We start from the raw sequence: 6,343 nt of genomic DNA on the forward strand, positions 1-6,343 counted from the left end.
CCACACTTTCCTGGGAGTAAGCCACATTGAACACAATAGGTCTTACTACTGAGTAGACATGCATAGGATTGTGCCCTTAAGATTGTACCAGTATGCGGTAACAGCTGCATACTACCACGCTATTATGATACCTGCAAATATCATTAGGTTGACTGAATTCACTCATACCGATATTTGGATACCTGATAGAAGCCCTTTAGAAATTCATGATGGAGAAGGCAAGATTAACAAAACGTGATTATTGATGCACTGAGATGCATGTTGCATCAATGGCTACATGATTATTGGGAATCTTAAGTGTTCTGTATGTTACTGCAAATGTAAAAAAAAAAAAAAATCCTTGGATGTTGATAACCAGTAACTGACACTTATATTAGGCCAATGAAAGTTTCTGAAAATTCTGACATAGTCCAATATATCAGAATCCCAACTGAATGGCCTTTGTAAGAGACCAAATTTCATCTTCATTTCCTCCATTTGTCAGATTTAGGGCAATGTTTACCATGGTTGATTTATAAATAAGCCTGTATTTATAAATACATAGGGGGCAAGCACTAGGTTTTGCAGGTACCTGAACGCATGCGGCTCCTCCCCCTCCCCTTGGGAGCCATTCCAGGCAGTGGGAGCAAAATGGAGACATTCATCTCCCTGTATTTGCCTCCGTTTTGCTTCCACTGTCCAGAATGGCTCCTAAGGAGAGCTGGAGGGGCCACTTGCATGGCGCATTCAGGCTCCTGCAAAACTTAGTGCTTTGCACTTCCACTAGCTACACCACTGCTTACAGCACAAACATTTATGAAGTCTCCTGCTGGTGCCCTGCCAAGAATTGCCAATAAACATCAACATTCACTCAGTTTCCAACACTTACTATAACATACATACACACAAGCATGGGATGTTGATGCTGGTAGACACTGCTAGGTGCTATTACTCCCCAGGATAATGGCTTAGCTGTGTAGGTGAATCCTTATCCATCACTCCCCACATATCCAGCTTTTCCCCATCTGCTACCCCATTTGTGTAATTGCTGCAATGGAAGAACATTAAAGTAGAAGCAGCATGCATATAGCTTTTTGTTGGGCAGCAACCAGATCAGGGAGAGGATTTTAAATGCTGAATGTTCCTGCTTGTTTTGTGTGTGCATCTATGACTGCAAATCAAGCAAAGAAACCCAAACAAGACATGATGGATCAGAACCTCTTATCTGTCCTTGAATATTTAACCTGAACATCTGAGACTCAAGTCACTTGATTCAGGAGCAGATTGCTTTGGCTGACTTTCTGTTTCCAGGCTAGTATAATAGTTTGATAAATTCATTGGAATTTTCAGTAGTGATGGCGGGTAATTCAAAAGTGTTCTTAAGCCTGCAGGTCCTTCCATTCTTGCAGAAATAATCCTTGCCACTTTCATCTGTCATATATGGCTCTATGAAGCCTCAGCACTTGTATCTTTCATCTCTCCAGAGTTCTGTCAAACAATATTGCTCACTCATTAACCTATTCCTCATGCAGGTCTGAATGTCAAAATTACTTGCTGGCAGAATGCCCCTTCATAGACTTACTCTGAGTCCCCCTTCACACACATCTCAACAGTGGGAGAGGTCCTCTCCTATGGCACAGGAAGATTAGCAGGGCCAGTCTTGTGGATCTTTCCCATCTGATGGAACAGACATGCTGGGTACCAGTTGTGATTGGCCCAGCCCCATAATTCACATGCATCTCTCTGCTGGATTACACCACAGGAATTTGCTTCTCACTGCTTTTGGTTTCTGCCATTGTTATGGGAACTTCAGTAATGGGATAGCACTTTAAAACACACACAAAAATAGGTTTGCCAACTTTTCTGCCTAGGGAGGACTGCAGTGACTTTAACCACAGAAAATTGCAGAATTCTGGCATATGAGGCTGCTATATGAAGCACAAAAGCCCTGGCACTACAAAACAATAGAAGTGAAAGTTATGGAATCCAACAGGTGCTTTTGTGGCTCAAGTATTATGACACTTTTGTGCACAGTGTACAATTCTCACTTCTTTCAATGGTATTACGTTGGAGAGGTTCCTGGTAGATTCAGTCTGAAGAACTCGAGACCCAATCCAAGCTTGCAAGCATTGATGCAGCCCTCTCACACAAGAGCTGTGCTCCAAAGTGCACTGGAAAATAGCTTTGTCTCCTTATTGAAGAGAAAGCTACTTTAGCTTTCTCTTATGTCTCCCCATCCACTCTTATTACCACTCTGCATTCTATGAAAGGTTCATGTTGGAAGCTACAAGTTTGAATTGGTCTCAAACATTCCTCTGACACTCAGAAAAAGCTTTCATTACACTATTTCAAGATGAAGGGGGGAAAAAGCAACCTGATACTTTCCCTGCCATCTTGTACCCAATTACTTCAATTGATCCATATCCAGGAGATGACACAGTCAGGCCTAACATCATCTAAATAAGATGTTTTGTTCATAGAGGCAAAAAGCCCAGATGAACACAGCCCATACTGTGTTCTGGGCTGTGAAAAGCTTTCCCTGCTAATTCACACATATCAAACGGCTATTAAAAGTCCAGCAAAGGAGGTTGGTTGAAAAGTTCACAACCCTATTCCCACATTAATCTTTGGACTAAATAGCTCTGTTATTTTACTTTTTCTATTTCTTTCCAGCCATGTTGAATTCTTAAAATAGGTTCCATAAGTCTTAACAAAGTAAGGATAATCATAAAGTGGCACAAAGAACAGAGAAGGGAAAAGCTAGATCTTCTAGCTTTGAATTGCTGCCTTGGGTGAATGGTCTAATTGAGTTCTCTAGAGCAGGAGAATCTACACAAGTCATGAAGGGTGCTGCAGGGGGCTTTCATATGGTATCTTACAGTGTTAGTTTGAAGTATTTATAATGTTTGTTCAGACTGGAGCATATGAGACCAACTAAAATTATCAACACTTCCAGTGTTAAAATATAGCATTAACATCTCAATCCTGAATACGCTCATCTGGAAATAAATCCTAATCACATGGATATTGTAAGTTAACTTCTTTGGTGAGGTTTGCACTTGTTTAAAAAAAAAATTCTTGTTTTTGCTTCAGAGTAAGAGTGCAACTCTGGTCTGACCGGATGTTTGACAGCAGGTCTTCGAACCCAAAGCAGTATGGGAGGTGATTTGCAGTGGAGAAACAGGAGGTGGGAGGGCCTTGTTGAACCACAGCCTTGTTGAACTATCTACATTGTGGGGGAAAGCAATTAGTATGAAGGATAAAACAGACCAACCATGGGCAAGGAAACATTAAGACCTTCCTCCCGCCCCCTGCCCCCCACTGCTTCTCATTTGCCAATCACAGTTATCACACCTTCTCCACTCTGGCTTTGCACCTATTTGGTGACAAGCTGGGTTCTCAAATCTAGGTCACCTGCTGAATGTCTACTTTGACCCTCATAGTCTGGTTCACTACAGAAAGCTTTTTCAGGATGCACTGAAACATGAGCAGGACATTGAATGAAACACTTCAATACCGGGCCACCCCTGTACTGTTCCATATCAGAACAGACCTTTGCGGACCCGATCCTGGGATTACTTGTAAGCATTGGGACACACTTAACAGCCCAGTGGAGCTTCTGCCGCTTCCAAGTTCTTAAATGAAGAGGAACAGCTCCAAGTGTGAATCCCTTTGACCAATGAAATTGTCCCTTCCTTTATAGTGAATGGGAGGAGCCTAAGATACAAGAATGCCATTGCACATTGTGGTGTACAAGGAAGGCTCCAGATTTGGGGTTCCAATTGGGGGTGTGTGTTAATTATTTAGAACAGAATCAGTTTCAAAAGCCTCCTGATTTTAGAAATGGGCTATGTCAGAATGCCACATGCAGGGGAGGGCACCAGAATGAGGTCTCTTGTTATCTGGTGTGCTCCCTGGGGCATTTGGTGGGCGGCTGTGAGATACAGGAAGCTGGACTAGATGGGCCTATGGCCTGATCCAGTGGGGCTGTTCTTATGTTCTAGAAACTCATGGCCCATGCCCAAGTCCTGTCCGAATTCCTCCAGGTCTTTTTCTGTTGTACAGTTGGTAGAACACAACTTCCGACTGCCCGCCTAACAAGTCTGGTCCCTGCTTATAGGTACACTACTTCTCTTGGGGTCCGAAACTGACAACTCTACCCACCACCAATACAACTGTCATTGATTTCTCATTTGACTAGGGAGGCCATGTATAAAGGAAGACCAAAATCTTGTACTTTGAAATAGTCATGCAGGAGTAACATTTTTGGCGGGTGCAGCTTGTCACTAATACAGGAGTGAGAAAAGCTGAACTTCCTGAAATTACCTCCTCTATGCAACTCTCAAAGAAACAGGAGTCTTTGGCTCTGGTGCAACTGGTCATCTCATTCCTATAACTACAAGGAAATTAAGATTTGAAAGGGAAAGAAATCAGGAGTTTGGATTCTGGCTTGCTATTACTAGTTTGTAAGAATGTGGGTATATCTACACTGCATTCTTAAACTGTTTTAGTTCTTTTTCCTGGAGAATGGTGGTTCAGGTGAGGAGCAGGAATTTCTAACACCCAATACTCTCATCAAATTTAATTCCCAGAATTATTCAAAGGGAAACCTGACAGTTAAAGTGATGTTATTACTGATATAAGTTTGTCGTGTAGATATGGCTTCTGTTTCTAATTTGTGGTGTGTGATGTGCTTACTGTTTTGTCCATTCACTAATGAGACTAAACAGAATGAAAAAGCCTAGACCTAGCATATAAATGGATGGAATACTTGCCATTTGCTTCTTGCTAAATTTAAAGTCTGCCCATCGGCAGCACAGATGTACATTACTACTCGTTCGACTTTGCATAGGGATTTTGTAGTTCAGTGGGGTAGATTAAGTATTAGTATTTTGTAGACAAAGACATTTCAAGTAGCTGTTAGGAAACAAAAACTAGACCGTGAAAATCTGTTGACAAATAAATAGGTAACATCAAATGTTTACTGCCAACAAATCAAATAAAATGGAATCTTTATACACTCTCACCCTGCATCATTTTGCACTCTTTAAAACGGTTTTGTAAAAATTGACCCAATACTAAACTGTATCTTTGAATTTTAAAGAAAATGCAGCCACTCCTTTATTTACCCATTAAGGTAGGCTTCTGTTTCTATTAACTAAACAGCCCGTTTTCCAACAAACATCTTGACTTTTGTGCACAAAATATTATTGCAGCCTATTTTAGCCTATGGTGCCTTCAAATTATTACAAATATTTAACAATTTGTACATACTGTAAATACTGCCAAAAGATCACTAAGGCCAAATATTTTCTCTATTCACTTTTTACTGCACTTGCTTTCTATTGCTATTTAAGCTCTTTTCTTCAGCTTTGTTAACAGTTATAATGTTGTAGCCGATGCAAATGTTTACTTTCAATAAATCTGAAATTTGTTCAACGTGTGCTGTATGTGTCTGGATACTCTTTGGAAAAACTCTGCAGAGTTCTTCAGACTCAGAGCTTTACACATGCACTCTTACATACACATGCATGCACATGGTTTGGTTTACACAGGAATTGATAGAATGCTGAGGTGTTAGCATTTGGCTATACCACATCAGAGTACTGAATGCTCCCCATGTAAAAAAAGGCCTGTACATGAAAATCAACCACATCTTATGGTTGGCAACCTTCAGTCTCGAAAGACTATGGTATAAGCCTACAGCACCCGGTATTCCCAGGCAGTCTCCCATCCAAGTACTAACCAGGCCTGACCCTGCTTAGCTTCCAAGATCAGACGAGATCGGGCATGTGCAGGGTAACAGTTGCTGTCTCAACCACATCAGGAATTGGATTAAGAACAATGCTAGACTAGCACATGTAGCAAGCGCCTGTATTCTGAAGTTGTACGTTCCGTTCAACCACCTTATCTCCATCTCATTTTCCTGCATATGTACATCAGGGCCCAAATCTGCAGCCTGAGCCGGGTGCCTCATGGTACGGCCAGCTCCATTCAAACCCTTGTTCTTCTTGTACCTCCTCAGCTATGAATGGACTTCTACCAGTGGCATCACTAGAATTCGTGTTACCCAGTGCGGGAGGCCTGCGCGTCACCCTATGCAGTGGGCAGGGCAACACCCCAGATGGTGGGCGTGGTGATGTACCATCGCCCCGCCCCCACCTGTTTTTTGGCTGTACCTTTTGATAGAACACAGATATTTCAATGCAGTTTGTTTCATTGCATTCTGCATGAAATTACGCATTGATTGATATATAACATGTTGGGATTATCCCTCCAAACTCTGATTAGTGATTTTGAAAACTTGTAGAGTAACACACACACCCCATGTCAACTCACTAGCGCCTTATTGCAGCAGTTCTCA

At 41.7% G+C, this 6,343-nt stretch overlaps 1 pseudogene; it reads right to left on the reverse strand.

Moving 5' to 3' along the window:
• Positions 1-5,676: 5,676 nt before the first annotated feature.
• Positions 5,677-5,793, reverse strand: LOC136642294 (5S ribosomal RNA; annotated as a pseudogene).
• Positions 5,794-6,343: the final 550 nt, after the last annotated feature.

The sequence above is a fragment of the Tiliqua scincoides genome, chromosome 2, assembly GCF_035046505.1.
Source record: "Tiliqua scincoides isolate rTilSci1 chromosome 2, rTilSci1.hap2, whole genome shotgun sequence".
NCBI classification, from domain to species: domain Eukaryota; kingdom Metazoa; phylum Chordata; class Lepidosauria; order Squamata; family Scincidae; genus Tiliqua; species Tiliqua scincoides.